The following is a 21,212-nucleotide window of genomic DNA, read 5'->3' as shown; positions in this document are numbered from 1 at the left end:
TCCCTCCCTTCCTTATTGTCAGTACAATTCCTATATTTTGATCTCAATAAAGTTTTGCTGAAAGAAAGTACTGATCTAGGACAGGGACAGCTCAGAGAGAGGGACCATAGCTTAGTGGCTATCATAACAGCTCTTGCTCAGGCATAGATTATCACTATGGTTTGGTGTCAGGACTAGGAGATTCAAGAAACAGTTGATAGAATTAGAATGCCTTTTGCTGTATTCTTTTTGCTCACGATGCTCCTTTAAGTTTCAATTAAGTTTTATTATTGCCTCCATTACCTATTTTATATCTATACCTTCCTTGTCCACGCCAACCTTCCCAATGTCCCTTCACTGCTTTATTTTTCTTCATTGCACTTAATAACATCCAACATACTATATATTACTTATGTTATTTTTTGTCTCACCCCCATTTCCTGCTAGAATGTAAGTTTCATGAGTTTTTTTTTAATTCGATTGTTTACTGCTAATATCTCCAGAGCTTAAAAAATGGTTTGGCACATGGCAGGCACTCAGTGTTATTGAACGTGTTACTTAATTTGTTTTGCCCTTTATATCTGGATCCCATCAAAAGCATTCTGAGCAGATCACCTTGCATCTTAGAAAACAACAGACGATATCAAGAATTCAGGAAATAAAGATGGGAAAGGATGAACTCAAGAAATATCCAGGAAGTTGAATTCAAAGAATTTGACAATTCAATAAATGTTTGGAAAAAGGGAAGAGAAGGAAATTGAAGATGATTCAGATTTGCAGACTGACTGAGAAGGAAAAGTAGGAGCTACTGGCAAGACTAAAACCAGGAATACTAGCAAGGGATCAGGTTTAGAGATTAACTGAATGTTCTAGAAACTGATTAATAGTATAATTATCATTCCCTATAAAATACAACTTTGCTCCATAATATGGTATTTTGAAAAAAGCAGAGAAATGTGATAAACATTACATTGCAAATAACATTTAAGCCATCAGTACACACATATGAGACAATACCATACGGGAAGGCAAGACAGGCAGAACAAAGAAACTCTGACTTTGATAGATTAAACTCTTGACTTGATAAATGGTTCATGCAGATCAGTAACGGGAAATCCTACGTGCCAACACAAAGAGCCAAAAATAATCTTGTAGTTTAAAAGAATAAATGAATGGTACGGCACTCTGAGCTTGGAAAAGCCTCAGCTGTGATCATGAAATATGTATCAAGAGCATTGGCTCTCTGGGTGATATGTAAAGTTTCCTCTCTGCCTGTGGTGGAAGCTATTTTTTCTGATAAGAATAGGCCAGATTCAGATTACAGATTCTACATTTTATAATTCTTCTAGCATAAATTGTTGCAAACCAAGCAAAATCCAGAATATACTTTTTCTTGGTTAGTGAAGGAGGTGGCAGTCTATAAAAGGAAATGAGCCAGCAGATTCATCCTCTTTATCACAAAGAGAAATCACAATGCATATCTCAAAGCGGAACAAAAATATCAGATATCGGAGAAAGGACTGAAAAGGAAATACGCTAAACTGGAAATTTCTTGGGAATGTGCATAATTTTCATTTTATTTCTTTACGACAAATACATATTATTCTTCAATTGGAAAAAAATAAAATATTTCTTTAAAAGATTGATCACTGATCCGAAGCTGCTTGGCAATAAAGTCATTTTTGAGAACTTCTGACACCATGGCGTGTCTGAATGAAGAAATTAATCAGGAGGAAAGGATTTTTTATATCAATCCAAGTCATTTTGAGTTTAAGCGAAACAGAATCCACATGATTGTTTTGGAAACAACAAAATCATAGGCAATTCTAATCACCCTGATGAGATGCTAAATACACTAAATTAAATTAAATTAGTTTATACTTCTTAAATTCTGTTTTAGTCAATAAAGTCAGCCTCTTCATCCCCAAATCATTTCACATAATTTAATATTTACCTCTTAAATTTTTCCTTCTTATCTCTGTAAGAGTTGACAAAACAGTTTTGCTTTGTTTCATTTTGATTTGTTTGGCTTTGTTTTAAAGGACAATAACAATAAAAATAAAGAAAAGTAGAAGAATGCAAGGGGTAAATAACCAACCTGATAGCTATAGATAAATGCAGAATTGTTAGTACTGGCTGTACTCCCCAAACCAATATTCATAAAAGTTCTAGACCAACACTGGCAAAGCATAACTAATCATATTTAAAAGGAAATAAAAAAGAAACTTCGCTATTGACCCATCCACTCAGACAAACACCTCACCAAATTCCATAAAATTTTACATACATAAAACCTGATCTGATTTTAAAACCAACCAACCAATCGATCAACAAAAACTTCCAAATACAGCACACTCTTAGCATTAAATATTTAAGATTCATCATTTGGATCTATGAGAATTAAGCCAAAAGTCCATTATATAAAATACACACACAAATAACTATTGTGGGACAGGTGCTGTTGTAGCTATTGAGGATGCAAAAGTACCTTCTTTTATGGAGCTGACAAGACAGAAGTAGAAGGCCAACAGGAAAGAAAGAGTAATACCTAAAACTAAGATAAACTCTAAGACCACTATATAGGACAGGTGGCAGCTCAGTGGGTAGGCAGGTGATTGAGGCCTCAGGGACCAGACTGGAACTGGCAGGACCAACCAAGCATCTTAGGACAGTCAAAATGGCTTAGTACTCACTGGGGCAACCTCTGTGAGTCTGTAACAATGACAGCATCAGGAGCAGGACAGTTACCTGAAAGAAGAAGAAGGTGGATGCTTGGCAGGACCCAAGTTTAAGCAGCACCTCCACTGCCACAGCCCCTCTCAAAGTGAAAGATGCCACTCTGGCCTTGGTGTTGTTTGAAGAAAGGCTGGGAACAAGGTGAACCTGGCACAGCTGTACAAGGACAAGAAAAGTGTCCCTACTGTGGGATGTCTCAAGACTCACATGTGATGTTGGTGAAGTAGGATGAGGCTTTGGAGGTCAAGGGCATCCAAGTCTGTGTCTTAGTGTCAGTGTCTTTGTGACCGGCAAGTGAGGATAAACCCACAATATGGAAGACAAAGTTCAGCTCCTGGATGACCCCATCGGGGGCCTTTGGGAAGAAGACAGATTTATTATTAGATAAGTCTATGGAGCTAGATAAATAACTCAAGAGGTTCTCCGTGGTGACAGACAATGGCAAGGTAAAGGCCCTGAACATGGAGCCCAAGGGTACAAGCCTCACCTGCAACCTGGCCCCAACATCATCTCGCAGCTCTGAGGCCTATGCCCAGATGCCCTCCTTCTATACCTTCCTGTCTCACTTGCCCAGTCATGGGCAGGGGGCCCCAGCCCCAAATCAAATGGGGCCCCCCAACTGAAATCTTTTATTTTTTAACTCTATTTGTTTGTTTATTTCAACATTTTATTTCTTTTTCCCCCTCCCCCTCACCCCTTCTCTCTGGTAACCACTAGTCTATTGTCCATGTCCACGAGTCTCTGTTTGTTTGTCCTGTTCATTTGTTGCATTTAGGTTTCTATCCCACATATAAGTGATATCATGTGATTTTCAACTTTTTCTGTCTGGCTTATTTCACTTAGCATGATTATCTTGAGGTCCATCCATGTTGTTGCAAATGGCAGTATTTCATCTCTTCTTATGGATGAGTAATATTCCATTGTATATATGTACCACAGCTTCTTTAGTCAATCATCTATCGTAGGACACTTCGCATGCTTCCATGTCCTGGCCACGGTGAATAATGCTGCTATGAACATCGATGTGCAAATATCTTTTCAGATATGGGTTTTCAAGTCTTTGGGGTAAATACCCAGTAGAGGGACCAACTGGAATCTTGACCATAATCTGCAATAATCATTCTTGTTCAAATCAAACAAAAACTGGACTTGGTAACTTAACAGTCACTGGAGGAGAGGGATCAATATTAGACATAGTGGCAGAAGGGACGACCTCTTTGAGGAAGTGTCAACTGAGCTGAGATCTTTCAGAGAAGAATGGCCACCACAGCTTGAAAAGTGTCCAAGTAGAGAAAACGGCAAGCAACCTTGTGGCAGAAACATGTGCAGCACGTTCTGGGAATAAAAGGAGGCCAGTATGGCAGGGTTTCTTATTGGCCATGATAAGGAGGTTGGCGTTTGTTCTGACTACAATGAAAGGCCAATAGAGACTTTAAGGAGAGGAGTCAAGCAATTCGATTTATATTTGTAAGAGCTCTCTTTTGGCAGCTCTGTGGTGAAAGCTGGTTTTGTTCTGGATAATTGCAAGAAGTAGGAAGATTTGGAGATACAACTGGATGGCATACGGATGGACGGGATGTGGAGGAAGGCAGGCTGTTAAATCTCTAGGATGCCTTTTAGGTTTTTGGCTTGCAAAACTGAGTAGAGGTCTGTGACATTACTGAAATGGGAAGGAATGGGGGTGGGGGGGAAAGCAGGTATGAAGAAGTAACTATTTTGAACATGCACCTACCTAATTGAGATAACTATTACACAACCATATGGAAGTGTCCAGCAAACAATGGGATATACAAGTTAAGAACTTGCAGAAGGCATTGTGGCTGGAGGTATAAAGTTGAAAGAAATTAAAAATGTTATCAATAAAAAATTTAGGGCATACATTTCTTTGGAAAAAAATTCTTTAAAGTGTTTAATAAATACAACGATATGCTACATAATCTGTTCCCAAGCTGAACAAGAAGATAGAAAGTTATCCAACTCATTTCATAAAGCTAGCATAAAGCTAACGCCGAAACTTGACGGTTAATACACAAAAAAGAAATCTCGCATATGATTATAGACATGCACATCCAAAAGAAATACTAGCAAATTAATCCCTCATCACAAGCTGATTAGTATGCACAATCCAGGACAAATCGGCCTTACTTCTCAATGCTAACTTACACTCTGAACTTTCAAACTTTCACTTTTCTTAGTCACATGAGCAAGGAGTTAGAGAGAATGTAATGCTGCAAATCCTTATAACTATAAAAGTGAAAAATGTGTCAGAAAATTGAGATGTGGTGTTTAAAATAGTGTGATCATATATTAGAACAGTAATGCTTAGAAAAGCTCCAGTAACCAAGTGTTTGCTTCACAACTGCCAGTCTCTGTATTAGTGTAAGCACTAAAAGACTGTATGACACTAATATTTCATTTTTCGATGAGATAAAACAATACTTTGATACATTATCATAATTGTAATCGTCACAGAATTGGCATAATAGAAAGCTTATCTAAGAAGCTGGAAATTGTGTTTGTTTTCAACCTGTCTTGGTTTAAAAATCTAAGACATGATTCTCACATTTATCCATCTTATTGATGATTCTTTATTAGATTACTAATTGCACTTGAGCTGAAGAAACCTGGTTCAAACTAATGCTTTTGAAATGTGTCACTCGAAGCACATTTGAATGTTTTTTTTTCTTTATTCTTATTAACTCTGGGCTGTTAGATCTTTAAAAAATTAAAGCTTTAAAAATTCTCTTTTTGAATTCAGTACTTGGTAAATCTTGTGAAGGACATGTAAACGTTCAATATGTTAATCTACTATAAACTGTTTTACTTTCTGGGCTTTAAATGGATTAAATTTTTCTTCAAATTTTTATATTGAAAAAAATTTAAACCAACAGAAAAATTACGTGAATAAGAGAATGAACATCTGTACTCTGCACCTAGATTCAACAATTGTTAACATCGTGCCACATTTACTTTACATCCATCTATCTGTCATCTCTCTCTCTCTCTCTCTCTCTCTAATCTTTCTATATTTCTCTATATATGTACTTTTGCTAAACTATCTACATAAACCAATATACATGGTCCTTCAGCATGTATATTGTACATATGATAGCTCTTTATGTAAGCACAATATAACTATCAAATTCAGGAAATCTAATATTGAAACAGTAATATTTTCTAATATACAGTCCCCTCAAATCTGGCTAATCAACACTATAATATAAATCTTGCTTATTGGCTTTCAACTTTTATAAACAAGTTCTGTATAAAACCTGGAAACTTTAAATACAGTTATAGAACAAAACATTGCAACCTTGACAACATAAAAGAGAAGGGAGGGGAGCTAAAATGCTCATCTTGGTGGCTAGAGAAGAGAAATGGAATTCATTGGTGCCTAAAGGTGATGGAACAGAAAACACAAGAATAGAAGTCTTAGTATTTAAAATTAAAAAGAAAACAGAAGAAGCAAAATACTAATATAACCCTCAAACTTTGGTAAGGAAAGGAGAAAAAATATGGTAGGGAGAAGAAATGAGCTAAGTCCTCCTTCTTCAGAGAGGTGAGTCAACAAATAATATCTAAAGCAGGTAAATCAAGGAATAGTAAAATAAGGGGAAAAAGCAGGATGATTCCATCTCAAAATATTAATCTAGTTGCTCTCCGTGCATTTCCTTTCAGATCTTTTGTCTCACTCGTACCCCAAAGAACTATTTTTCTCCTCCCATGCTTACTTCAGCCCATACCACCAAGTAAAACAAAAGTTCGAAGAGCCAGACTAGGAGGTTTACAGTCCTTTTCTTCTTGTAGAGGCTAAATAAGACTGGACATGGAGAATAGTGTGAAAGAAAGCAAGGGGCGACACAGTAAAAGGAAAGGAAGACATCCTGGGGGAACAGAAAAGAAACCTACTCCCACAGAAATCTGGAAAGCAGTGCAGAAGGGATTTGGAAGATTATCTGTCTTTGCGTGTGGACTCCCCCATGCCGATTCATCCCCCTAGACAGCAGGTCTGGAGGTCAACAATCGTGGACACTTGTAAAACCCTCACTTGAAAAAGGGTAAGAGGGAACACTGTCCCTGACCAAGGTGAACCTGGACTGACCCAGCAGGGAATTTCCCTGTGAGACTACAGTGGTGGGTGCAGCATTAAAAAATACAAAATACCTATATTTTTTAATGCTATATAGACAGCTATTGGAAGAACTGAATTTCAGTTCTACCACATAAAAAAAAAATTAAGGCTCTGGAAAATATGACAGAAGAACAGAAGTAGCATGGGGAATTGCTGCTTTTTATTTCAGCTCCTCTGCACTATTTGAGTCTTTACTATGTACATTTATTATTTTGTGAACTTTTTAAAGAAAAGTTTCATTACTGAATATCTACTATGAGCCAAGTACTATGTTAGGTGCCTTAAATACATCCTTTTACTTATTCTTCAAAATATTTAAGTATCGTATATATGAAGTTAGGGGTTTGATATTGATTTAATGAATAGATTCCTAAATAAATGCACAGGGCACATCTACAGTTGGGCTTGAATAAATTGACAAATGTTGCATAAAAATCTTCAAAAATTTCAGAATTCCGATCTTGTTCACTAACCACCTCATCATGTATATGAGCCTTCTGCCTGGATTGTAGAAAATTGGCATGAGCTTTTTTAAAGTTTTTATTTTTCAGGAAAGAAAAAAATGAAAAATCTACCCTATATTGATAATTTCAATCTCTGTAGCCTCACTGTCTTGGAAGTTCTCAATCTCTAGTGGTTTGAAGGACAGGCGGTTCTTCCTGAGTTAGAAAACCTTAAATTAGAATGAATAAATGGAAACTTGGCAAAGCACTTCTGAAAGGTTGCCAACCTTTGCTCAGCTGCCTTTTCCACATCAACATTCATGTGCAAAGAAAATCAGAATACAATAGTTGCCAGAAAGATATTTCGACAATCTAAAATGTAGAAAAATCACAGGTGGTCTCTCACACTAAATTAGACTTTTAGGGTAAATCAATAGGGTCAGAAAGTGCACAAGATAGTAAAACTGCTGACTAGACAGTTAGTGCTAAATAATAAGTTATTTCTATCTGTAACACAGTGTAGAAAGTTAGAAAATAAATAACAAGATGTCATTTTTCAAATGTATTCATCATGGGCCGTTTTAATTTGTTAAGGTTCTCTAATAGAATATTTTTCATGGTAAACACTTGTTTTCAGAGCTTCTAGTTGGTAAGCTTCTAGGAAAAACAAAGAAAATTCTCTTATTATACAGTTACTGCCACTGTTTGAGAAGATATTAAAATTAAATGTTGTCAATAGATTGTAAAGTTCCATTTTCTTTACTAAGTTCCTTAAATGAAAATCAAGCACCAGTGATAAAAACTAATATTTGTTAAACACAACATAACAGACACCATGCTAAGCATTTTATATATATTGCTTCATCTACTCCTCAAATACTCTGAGATAAAAAGTACTGATATGGCCTCATTTGTTTATATGGTTAAGCAACTTGACCAAGATGACTGTACTAATTTGGATTCTCCAGAGAAACAGAGCCATAAGAGAGAGGAATGGATAGATGGATGGATGAATGGATGGATGGACGGACAGACAGACAGACAGACAGATATTCATCTATCTATCTATCTATCTATCTATCTATCTATCTATCTAGGCTTAGATAGATATAGATATATGTAGATATAGACATATAGAAAGACTTATCATAAGGAATTGGCTCACATGATTATTATGGCTAAGAAGTTCAAGATCTATAGTCAGTAAATTGGAGATCATGAGAGCTGATGGTATAAGTTCCAGTCTGAGTTCAAGTACAAAGGCAGGAAGACCAATGTTCCATGTAAAAGACAGTCAGGCAGAGAGAGAGAATTCTTATACAGGCTTTTTTTCTCTTCAGGCACTCAACAGATTGAATAAGGCCTACCAACATTGGGGAGGGCAATCTGCTTTACTCACTTTACTGATTCAAATGTTTAATCTCATACAGAAACATTCTCACAGACACACCCAAAATAATGTTTAACCAAATATCTGGGCATCTCATGGCCCAGTCAAGTTGACACATAAAATTAATCATTACTATCACAGAGCAAGTAAGTGGTAGAGCAAGAGCTCGAATCCAGGCGGTCCAACTTCAGAGCTCTGGTTCCTAACCACACTAGAATATACCCTTCTCATACCTAGTAAGCAAAAAAACAGTGAACCTTATTACAAGTAGTAGATTTCATCAGGGGTAGCCAAATAGGAACTAGATAGCTTGTAGGATTCAGCAGGATTTAAATAGCGCAGATGCCAGCAATTCCTCGCTAGACCACTTTGTATCATATTATCATTCTATTCCATTGCATTCCACTCTATTGTTATATGTATATATAACAATATATATATATATATACATATATATAACTATGTATAACATTATATATATATATATAAAAACAATAGAAGTATGTTTTAATTTGTCATATATATGACAAAGTTAAAAACATAATTATTCTCATACAAATACGTAAGGGGCACGTGTCAAAGTTATATTAAAATAACTAATGAAGACAACAAAGCTGATTCAAAAGACGATATAAAAAACTGACAGTAGGTAGGTAAATAGATGGATGGATGGATGGATAGATGGATGGATGGATGGATGAATGGATGGAAAAAGAGATTTCTGGAACAGCATTTCTAAGATATATATCTCAAACTGCTTAATGGTTTAGAGAGCAGTAAAACCCTAACATTTGGAAGTTATTTTTTCCTGTGTTAGAAATCATTTGCCTGTCTATTGGACAGTAGTGGTTTTCATCTTCCTAGTTTTCTACATGTAAACATCAACTTTATAGTCTTGACTGTAATCAATGGCAAATACTAAGCTAAATAAAATTAGCTTAATTGGAGGGCTTGTTGGATAATGCTCTAATATCACAGTGAAAAGATAAGCAGTCATTGTTTTGTCTCATTTCCAAACTTTAGATCCTCTTTCCTAAAAAATAACTTATGAACATTTCAACCAAACTTTCTCTGCATATATAATAATTATGATTATGATAACAGTAATCTCCCTAGTGCTTACTGAATTCTCACCATGGGCCAGGAACTGTGATAACCCACCCTGTGGCATAGGTGCCCTGACGGTATGGAAATCCCCTGGGGAACCACTTAGCACAGTGGTTAAATGCATTGGCCCTGGACACTGGCAGATTTCTATTTGAAGCTGGCTACCACCTCCTATCTATGAACTTAGAAAACTTACTTACCTGATGTAAGCTAAATTTTTCTCTTTCATACAATGAGTAATGAAAAGCTGCATCCACCTTCTCGGACTTTTGTGAGGATATAGTATTCATGCATCTACTGTGAATCAAAAAGAAAGCTGACATAGTCCCTGTACTTACTAGTCTAGAGTCAAAAGACAAATAACTGACACAAAATAATATTATGTGCCAGGTGAAGATAAGTAGTATAGAGAAAATTAAATCAGAGTGGGTAACAGGAGAAGTGATGGCAGTGGGGAGTTGACATTTTATAGGGGATTGTCATGGGGAACTTTTGCTCAGGACCTGAAGGAAGAAGTATCCCAAACGAAGCAGGGAGAAAGTCACGAGGACCTGGGCGATGATTGTTCCAGGAAAAACAAGAGCCAGTGCAAAGGCCCTGAGGCAGGACATTGAGTTTGGTCAAGAATAGCAAGGAGTCCACTGAGGTTAGAACGGAGGCAGCAAGGGAGAGAGTAGGAACAAACATTTTCAGAAGTGGGGGTGGGGAGTGGATCCCATAAGGATACTGGTTTTTACTCTGAGTAACATGAGACCTGTTTGAAGAATTCTGAGCATAGGAATGACAGGATTTACCTTCAACTGAAAGGAACATGTGGAGAAGATAATCTATATAAAACTTTTAGCATAGTGTTTAATAAATGTTATTGTATTATTACAGTTATAATCAGAATAGTATTCCAAGGTAGAAGTACTACCATGCTAGCGTTTTCACAAACTTGACTGTTAAAATCTCTCTCAGTATAAGATATACCAATATTTAACAGGCTTGTTTACCCACTGCTTCTACTCTCCTTTGTGGTTTCATTCATTCTTTTAATTCCTTTCTTCTCCTGTCTCTTTTCCTCTCTACACCGTCCTCTCTCTATGCCTCTGATGTCTAGCCTTGCCTTCTCCCTCCTTCTGTATTACAGCAGTCCCCTCATCTGCAGTTTCACTTTCCTCTGTTTCAGTTATCCGTGATCAAGTTCGGTCTAAAAAGATTAAGTGAAAAATTCCAGAAGTAAACAATTTGCAAATTTTAAATCACGCGCCATTCTGAATAGCATGAAGAAATCTCATGCCGTCCCACTCCAACCCACTCAGGATGTGACTCATCCCTTTGTCCAGTGTATCCACACTGTGTAAACTTCTCACCCACTAGTTACTTAGTAGCTGTCTCGGTTATCAGAGCGACTGTTGTGGTATCACAGTGCTGGATGGGTCATGATGAAAGGTTAGAGCTGGGTGTAGTGTGTGACAGAGAAAGGCAGCGAAAGAGACTAGGGGCACCCAATCAGGGAAGGGAGAAACGTGAGCTATTACCTTCTCCTACTTCACAATGTTTATAGCTCTCACCCTCACTGAGTGCACTGAGGAGAAGAAAGATGGGGAACCACAAGAGAATATTTACTCAGCCCTTATTATTCGCCAGCATGGAACTCATTTTTTATGCACATTTTCTCATTTAAATCTCACAACAACCCTGTAAAGTATATCATATTATTCCAGGTCTGGCAGTTTTCAAAATTCTTGATATTTCTTTTATGCCATACTCCTCTCTAGGGGCAAAAATAAATAGCTTAGTGTAGGGAAAATAGGATTCACTGAACACCTAGTTACTCTTCTAAGGCACTGGGGACATCGTCATCGTCAATAAAATGGACAAAATGCAGGTTCGTACAGAGCTCGCATTCTAGTGGGGAAGACAGACAATTAACCAGATAAATAAACAAATTAGAAACTATGTAAGATATTAGTAGAAGCTAAGAACAAAAATAATGCAGAGAAAGGGAATATAAAATGCAGGAGGCAGGGGGTTGTTGGGAAGGGGGACCAGGGTAAGTCTCCTTAGAAGCATAAAGGACAGGCTCTTCTTAGGCCTTCTGACTCTGTAAATCAAAATTTCCCTTTGTGAACCCAGGCTTTCCCATGTTCTCACAACAGCTCATGGGAAAACTGTTTCCATTCCTGGCCTATAACAACATACCTGGCTCCTTTTCATCGCAGTCTCAGATGAAATCTCAGGAAAGCAATCCCTGGCTACTTCTTACCTGCCAGCCATAACTCTCTAGCATAATATCCTGTCTCTTTCTTTCATAATTCTTTTGACAATCTGTAATTTAATTGCATATTTGTGTACTTGCATGTTTGCTTCCCCCACCATTACTGCTATGATTTCCAGGAGGCCCAAGATAAGGGCTTGTCCCATACCTGCCCAGGGCTTGACATCTATCTAGTAGACACTGCAACTCTTTGATGAAGAAATGAATGAATATGTAATTATTCACTTGAAGCAATTCTCTGAGAGGACCTTAATTCTCCTGTAAAAACTTGCTACACAATTACTTTTCACTAGCACATTTATCCTGTAATGCAAGGGAATCCTGCTATTCTACAGCATTAACACACTGCCAAGGCTTTAAGAAAATAAAAGGCAAAGAATATCAAAGAACTTCAAAGCTGAAAGGATCTGTTTGGTCCTCATTTCTCCTCTGTACTCTGAAGGGTTTTGCTTTAGATGTTGCAGAGAAGAAAGAAATAGATAGAAATTCGTTCTGACCTTGAGGACAGGGGAAGCTGCCTGCATACCAGTGGGTGACCAGCCATGGTTCCTCAGAGTTTTTCTAGCTGTTCCTCCTGGCTGCGTGCCTGGTTTCTGTCTGGTTTGGACTCCTTTCCCAAGTTTTCGAGGACACAGATTCAACTACCACAGAACTGAGAGCACACACTGATCTCACCTTCTTTGTATTTTCATTTCTCTCAAGTTGGAGTTGTTCATCTTGCTTAGCCTTCCTTTACCCTTCCTCTTACAGTCCTTCCAGAATGCAGAACAAACAAATACAAGTACAGGTTTTATAAAAACTGAAAGAGTGGTTGGGCTGAAGATGTCCACTTTATTTTTGTGACTATGCGTCTAAAAAGAGAAAGTGTCCCCCCTTAGATGATAAAGCACACACATTAATCTTCAGTTCTGAAGCTATTTAATTTATCTATCAAAAAGCAAGAGAAGATAGCTTACAGAAATTCATTTAGGGGGAAAAAAACATCTAACAGGATAATCAAATTAATGACTAAAATGCCTTTCAGCTACAAGTGGATTATTCAGAATAAAGAAGGATGTAATATACACACATCATCTGTGACCTTGCCTTGGTCATTAAAAGATTAGAGATACAAAATGCACTGGAGGAAAAAAAACCCTTAAACCAAAAATGTTAATGGGCAGGCACCTGGGTCACCTCTGGACTCTTTGAGAGCCTTCTGAGTACCTCAAACCCTGAGCCTCCTCCAATCTCCCACTCCGCCCCCAGCAGCCAAGGAAAGCCTTATTTCCTAACACAAAGCCATGTGCACCATTTCAGCATCTTAATTTTCTTAGCCTTTTATAAAATCCAGACCATTTCACTCCCTGCCTCGGAAAAAGTGTTCAGATTATATTTCAAATATTTCATCCTCTGGCAGAACTTGATTCTTCCTGGGGGACAGACTGCCAGCAAGGTTGTGCTGTCAGAGACTATCCTAAGTGTTTCTTTCTGGCCCTGGCTGGGCAGGGGACAGAGTATATAAACTCCTCTGTGATTTCTCTCCCAGGATGGCATGCACCCTTGTGAGATAGGAGTTGACTGCTCTAAACTCCATCTGGCTTGTGGGCCTCTTGGACCATGGAGGTATACCGGGTGAGGCTGGTCGCAGTGGCAATTATCTCCCACCCATCCTACCCATCCTCATCAACCCCCAATGGTTCACCAACGTGAAAGGCACACATAGAATCACCATCAGCTCCATGTTTGAAAAATACTCCTATTTTGGGCTTCTGTGCACAATTTCCAGGACTTTCAGCCAACAGATGTTTCCTCTTCACTTTTGTACAGACAAAAAATAAAGGTCACCCTCTGGGTCACTTGGCAGCCCCAAAAATATACTCTAAGGGACCACAGCAATGATAATAACTAATATTTGCCAAGTTCTCTGAAGTTAACCAAGGGGTTTCATATATGTTGCCTGGAATTCTCACAACAGCTTTGGAAGATAATTATTATTATTATCCACACTGGCCCCCTCTCTATACTTTAAATCCCTAAAGCTCCTAGCTCAGGGCATGTGTTTTTACCTTCCCTTTGCTATGAACACTCTTCCTTCAGATATCTGCACGATTATCTCCCTTACTTCCTTGAGGTTTCGGCTGAATGTCACCTTATCACAGACTCCTTCCCTGAACATGTCCTAAGAAATAGCCATGGACGCCAGCCCTTACCTTCTTTAACTTTCCTTCATAGCACTTAACACTTATATTATCATTTATACACTTACAATTTTTTTTTGTCATCATTTACTATTCTCCTGTAACTATATTAGAGTAAGGCATGGTCTGTGTTGTTCACTGCTCTATCGCAAGTGCTTAGAATAATGCCTAACACATAATAGGCAATTAACAAATAATTATTAACTGAATGAATAATTGAGGACCATTTTACAATGGGACATCTGGAAGAAACGCATCTGACTCAACATATTAGTTTCCTACTGCTGTCATAACAAATTACCACAAACTTAGTATCTTAAAATGACACATATTCATTATCTTGCAGGTATGGAGGTCACCAGTCCAAAATGGGCCTTACTGGGCTACAATCGGAGTACCACTGGGGGTGCGTTCTTTCTGAAGGCTTTAGGGTAGAATCCATTTTCTTGGCTTTTCCAGCTTCCAGAAGTGGGGTGGCCTGCATTCCTTGGTTAATGGTCCCTTCTTCCAACTTTACTTCATTTTCACAACTAGCAGCGTAGCATCTTTAAATCTCTGACCCTGACTCTCCTGTCTTCATCTTTCACTTAAAAGGACCCTAGTGAAAACATTGTGCCAACTTGGATATCCCAGAATAATCTCCTCATTGCAAGATCCTTGACTTAATCTCATCTGCAAGTCCCTTTTATCATGTAAGGCAGCATATTCACAGCTTCTGGGGCATTTGTGGGGGCCATTATTCTGCCCTCCCCCCTCACACACACACACTGAAGGTCACTCAATTAGTAAACAGCAGAGATGAGATTATAGTGCAGGTTAGGCCTTCCAAACTAATGGCTGATTCATCACAAAGAAGAGAAAGGAAAGTTGAGAATGATCCTGAAAACAGCACCACTACCAATGACAGACAGGTGGCCGTGGCCAGGAAGCCTTCCAGCCTTTTCTACTGTATGCTCATCTTGATTCCATCTGAGATGGGTATCCTGGCAGATACTCCTAGGTGACTATAGTACCCACAGACCTAATGTCTTTATCTGTTGACAAACAGGATATGGACGTGGTCCCAATTGTTTGGATCAGAATCACAGGTAAGACTACTCTAGAGTGCGGTTATTTCAACTTTAGCCCTATTGATACTTTGGGCCAGATAATTCTTTGTTTGGGGTGAAAGTGAGAACTGTCCTGTGCACTGTAGGATATTTAGCATAAGCATCATTCCTGGCCTCTACCCATACCACCTCTCTCCCAGTTATAGCAACCAAAATGTCTCCAGATATTCATTAATGACCCATGGGGAGCAGGCAGGTGGCACGAATTCACTCCAGTTAAGAGTCACTGTAGTAGAGGGAACAGACCTAAATGCCACAGCCTCAAGTGCAGGGGGCTAGATCAGGGAAGTCAAGCCTCTGGAGGCATCAAGTGTGCAGGAATCTATAAATATAGGTGTCTTTGTCTTTACCTACATTTTGGTCCATCGCTTACGATACAGGATTCTGGCTGAAATACATTTGGCTGCCCCGAGCATAAAGTGCTTCCTCATAATGCTGGCGAAACATAATTAACCAAATGACAATGGTTTTCACATACACATTGACTCCTGTAATTTCAAGTCTCCATTACTAGATAAATCAACAGCAAAATTCTATTTATCAGCAAAAGCCTCCTCTCCTGGCAGACTTTTTGTTAAATATATTAATCCTAGAAGAGTAATACTTTTCCTCAGCTTTTCAAAGCAGTCCACCCATAAAAATGTTAATAGCCACAACATCATTTTCAGTATGCTGCTTCTCCATCATTCATGCAGTTCCCCCATGCAGGGCTGCTGTGGGCTCCTCTGACTAAGGTGCAGTGTGCAGAAAGTAGCTACTCCTCGGAGGGCTATGTGGTCCAAAGACCACCAAGAGAAAGACGTGTGGCGTTCGTACAACTGCGAATTCCTTGTCTGGACATATACCATATCACATAGCCCTTTGTAAATGTCACTCCAGGACAGAAAAGACAGGACGATAAGTATCACCCTATCCCCAGTACTGGAGGTAGAATTTCATTCGATGTGACCAGTTATTCTACAAAAGAACAGAAGAAGTGTCACGGTCCCCAAGTGTCTCATCTACCCCTAAGATTCTCCTCAGGCTCATGAGAATTGTTTAGGTCAGAGCTTTTCAAACATGCAAGCACACCCTCTGTGAATCTTGTTAAAATGTAGATTTTGATTCAGTAGACCCGGACTGGGCCCTGGAGTCCACATTCTAACCTACACCAAAGTGATGGTGGCCTCCAGGCCACACTTCAAGTATCAAATACCTGATCACCTGCTTTTAAACGCGCATGTTAGGCAGCTCAAAAAGGCTTCATTTCAAGAAGAAAGCAGCCCTGAACGGAAGCGACTGAGACACTAGCTCCATCCCACACACAAAGAGAACTTTGTTTGCTGCCTCAGTTACTCTGGATTCCAAACCCAGTGGGAGAGATAATTTCCTGACTTATTTCTGTACCACTATAATTGCACAGTAGCTCTCGTCATTTGTTAGCACGCACATCTGGCAGCCCTCTTGCCTCCGGGCCAGCAGGCTCCAGACTCCAGAGTCCTGCAGAGCCCGGGCGAGCATCCAGTTGCTGACACAGCAGCCAGCGGGTGCTTGGGGTCTGTGGGAATTACTGTGCTCTACATCCAAGGGAGTTCAGCCTGGCCTCTGCTTAAGCAACAGGAGGGGATAGATCTGGGTGAAAGGGAGTAGGGAGATCAGAGTCCGGCCTCTGTGTGGACCTGTCATCTCTCCAGCTGTGAGCAGATTTGAATAATTGGGGCTGAGAGGCAAATGCAGATGTCCTCTTTGGCCTGTGAAGTGAGCCCTGCTAGTCTCCACTCTGGCGGCACATTTCCAAATTGTCTCCACTCTGGCTTAGCTCCCTCATCTGGAGGGAGCCCTGCCTAATGCAGCTGCTGCTCACAGACATGCAGCAGACCAACGAGGAGGGGGAATAACTGAGAAATCCATTTGGTATGGGGTGGGGAAGGGGAGGGGTAGTTCTGCCTCAATTGAGGAAATGTGGTTCCACAATCAGCTCTCACCCTTGCCTTGGATGACCAAGTCACTTACCTTTCCCCTGCCTCATATTTTTCTCATCAGAGGTGCTGGGTAGCGCAGTGCCTAAATCAGGCAGGAAGCCAGGAGTAAGAAAACCTGAGATGTCATCATAGCCCTCACCACTCACTGGCTGTTTCATTTTGAACAAATCATTTAAACTTCCAATGACTTAGTTTCCTCACCTCTATAATATGGTTATTATCCCAATGATTATCTCATGAATTTCTAATGAATGTCGAATTAGAATATGACTGACGTAAACTGCCCTATATACTGAGGTCCAGGATTGATTGTATCCTGATGAACAGGATACAAGAGCCTCATTTATACCACAAAGATACACTACTGTTTGGAATTGGAAATCTCTAAACTACAGCCTCGGGATTCACTTACACAGTAAATGTAAGGGCATTCCCTGATGATCATTAGAGGAAAAACAGGAAATATTCTGTGCCTTACAATGTTAAGAAGTGCAATATTAAGAAACATTTTGGATCAAAGTTCTATTAATGTAACAAATAATTAAAACGAAGCTCCTCCCCACCCACAAATTAAGATAACTGAGCTCTACCTTGCTTCCCTCATGTAAATACAATCTACCCTGTGTTCTTGGTGAGCTAATGGCACTCTGAGGAAATCCACAGTGAGAAATTGCAGCTTCCTCCCAGCCTTCTCAGTCCGCCCTTGCATTTTAATCTTTGCCTCCTGTCAGACAGGCTTTGGGAGTGCGACCCTGCCCTCCAGACTTGCTTATTATCCTTCTCAGAAATAGGAGTCCTTATTAAAATCCATGAAGCCAGTTCAGCGGTGGCACTGCTGGCTGAGTCCAAATTGGAAAAGTTGAAAATAGCAAAGAGAGGAAAACAATTTGACATGGCTCTTTTGGGTCAATAAAATCAATAATTTTTATCAGAAAAAGCTATTCTTATGCTACCATGGTTAAAGATATGTGGGCAGTCAATCTAGCCTGGTGGAATTGTTTTTATTACTGTAAAAGATATTCATTTGCCTAAAAAACATTCCTTGAGCATCTACTATGTGATGGGGCATGTATGGTAATTGGAAAACATAAATTAGAAAAGGAGTTATTAAAAGCCTGGAATAATTACTTGCTTGGTCTTAACTGAGGTATACTTTAGGCAGAGTTCTACTCCCAAATGATCTTTCGAAGTAAGCAAGTACAGACACTTTATCAAATAGTGAAAAATATATAGAATAAACTAACAAAGTCATTACAGGATTGAATGGTATCAACTCAAGCATTTCAAAAGACTAGGAGTACTACTATGAATATGTGTAACTGTTGGGTGTGAATTAGAATCACCTGTGAAGCTGTCTAAAAATATTAGTAGTATTGTGATCCAGCCTAACCTCTAAAAAGTCTAGCCTCTCCAAAATGGTCCCAAGACTAGAAGCATCAGCATTAACTGGGAAAATGTTACAAATGCAGACTTTTGAAACTGACCTCCTATCTACTGAATCTGAAACCCTCAGGTTGGGCCCCAGCAATTGGTGTTTTACCTAATCCTTCAGGTGAATCTGCATGTTAAAGTTTGATAATTGCTTCTCTAAATTATATTTTCCAGGGACTTAGGTGTGCTTGCAGAAGTTAATTTGTCAGTGGATTATTGCATACTATTGTAGTTCCCACAAAGCAAAATATAAATAGAGAATTCTCAGGAGGGATAATTAACATAATTATAGAGAGAGAATCATATCCCTATGAGTTCAAACTAAAGATATATAGTTAAATAGCAAGTTTAGAAAATCATAAATGGTATAGTTTAGATATGCATGGATTTGGTTGGCCAATGCCAGAATACTATAAAGGAATAACAACAAAAGAGAAGCTTGAAAGAAAAAATCTTTTAGAATAAGTAAAAGCAAGAACTGCCTTGTCCACTGTAAAATAAATACATGTAATTCTACCAGCTAAAATCATCTTTGAAGGTAAGAGATACTATCTTATTAAATTTATTCATCAAGAGCCAGCATTAAGCCATTAATGCTTAATGGTTATAGGCTCAGATTTGAGATCAGATTGCTTGGGTTTTTCCACGTAGTAGCTCTATGATCTTGGGCAAATTAACCCTCTCTGTGCCTCAGTTGTCTAATCTACCTAATGAGAAAATAGTACCTACCACATAGCATTGTTGTGAGCAACAAATGTATTCATATATGTAAAAATGCCAGTAAGCACTTGATAAATGTTAGTTACCATAATCATTATCATTATCTTCTTTGTACCTCCGACTGCATCCAGCCCATCATTCAAGTATATTTGCTGACTTAAATTGAAAGATATTTATAAAAGCCTTAGGAATTATATGATACATAGACAAGGAATGAAAGCAAACATGGATAAATAAGGACAGCTGGATTCATTGGGGAGTGAGGCAGAAGATAATTTTTTTCATCGACTTTGATTAATAAAAAAAATTTAAATGAAGGTTAAGATAAACTGATGGATATCGAATCCATAATTGGCAATTATGAAAAGTTAATGATATTTGAACTAAATTATAGATATAAAAATAGAATCTTAAAATTAGAAAGGATCTTGGCAAGCACCTATACCAAACCAATAAAGGAATATGTATTTAATAGTATCCCTGTGAGTCTTGATATGAGTATTTTCAGTCATTGGAACCTCATTCTAATTTTGAATAGTTTTAATACCCAGAAAGTTATTACTTATATTGAGCTCAAATCTGCCTTCATATTTTTAATCACTGGTCCTTCTTCCTTTGATTTTATGAAATACAAATCTTGCTCAGTATTCCCACCCATTGAATATATTATAATTGAGGCACATCACAGCTTTAGATAAACTGATCTGTTTTTCTGTTAGGGTTGAAATAAATACTACACTGCAATTCACACATTTTAAAATAGTTTTAGATGTGCTTCCCTCTGTGTGAAGGTACCACTATTGGCAGGAAGGAAATGGAAGGGACTTGAGATACGAAGTGGATCCTACCTCTAAGGAGCTTTCAGTTATACAGAGGAAGTCAGCTCTGCACACAAATAATGGAAATAAATGGTTATAGGTGCTCTGATAGAAATAGGTAGAGGCTACACTAGGGACACATGCACACCGAGAAGGAGGAGGCAACCAGAAAAGGCCTGGAAGGTGAGTAGTTCACCAGATAAATGAAGGAAGGGGCCAGTATTTGAAAATTCAGAAAGGTATAACATATGTTGTTATTTTGGAGTTCAAAGTGATGCACCATGGCCAAAGCATTGGGCAGCACGGGGAGTGGGTGCAATGAGAGATGAGCGGAGAAACAGACAGATGTCAGAGTTTGTACACCAAATAGTCTTCGGGCTGTACATGGATCAATTCATAACATAGGTTCTAACCTTGTAATGACCTTACCAGTACCTCAAAAAATGCCTTCAGCTCTGAAATACTTAGCACAGCCTACACATGGTGAAAACCTGACTCATCATGGCCTTGTCTCTTCCCAAGGAAGTGGTATTAACTGTATTCTGTAGAAGGCAACTTAGAGCTCAATGAAGTTAAATACTTCATCTCAATCTGAACACGATGGGGACCAATATAGGAAAATTAATCTCACAATGTGCCGAGTCTCAACTTTTCCAAATGTTTTTGTGTCTCTTTCGTGAATTAGAAAGTGAGAAAAAGGAAATGACCGGATAAAGAAAGTGTACCACATCTCATGGCTTCAGTGAAGGGGAATTGATGGGATACAGGCTCCAACTATTGGCAGATTGGTGATGAAACCCCCAGAAGGGCATTTTAGCAGGTTCAGCTCCCAAAAGATGTCTGAACCAAATGCCTTGTTTTTCCCATGGGGATCCCCTCTGTCATTAAACCGGTATGCCCCATTAAAAACAGGGTGGTGGAAGACACCCTGCACACACTAATA

The 21,212-nt window shown here is 38.7% G+C and overlaps 1 protein-coding gene and 1 pseudogene across 10 annotated transcripts in view; one reads left to right on the top strand and one right to left on the bottom strand.

Moving 5' to 3' along the window:
• The window catches only part of LOC120583120 (peroxiredoxin-5, mitochondrial-like), an 8,186-nt pseudogene extending 4,848 nt beyond the window's left edge, over positions 1 to 3,338 (top strand).
• ST6GALNAC3 (ST6 N-acetylgalactosaminide alpha-2,6-sialyltransferase 3) overlaps positions 1 to 21,212 on the bottom strand; it is a 478,754-nt gene that overhangs the window by 233,860 nt on the left and 223,682 nt on the right. The window lies entirely within an intron of this gene.

This window comes from Pteropus medius, unplaced genomic scaffold (genome assembly GCF_902729225.1).
Source record: "Pteropus medius unplaced genomic scaffold, Ma_sr-lr_union100, whole genome shotgun sequence".
NCBI classification, from domain to species: domain Eukaryota; kingdom Metazoa; phylum Chordata; class Mammalia; order Chiroptera; family Pteropodidae; genus Pteropus; species Pteropus medius.
The sequence above is the reverse complement of the archived record's forward strand: the minus strand, read 5'-3'. Positions and strand labels throughout refer to the sequence as shown.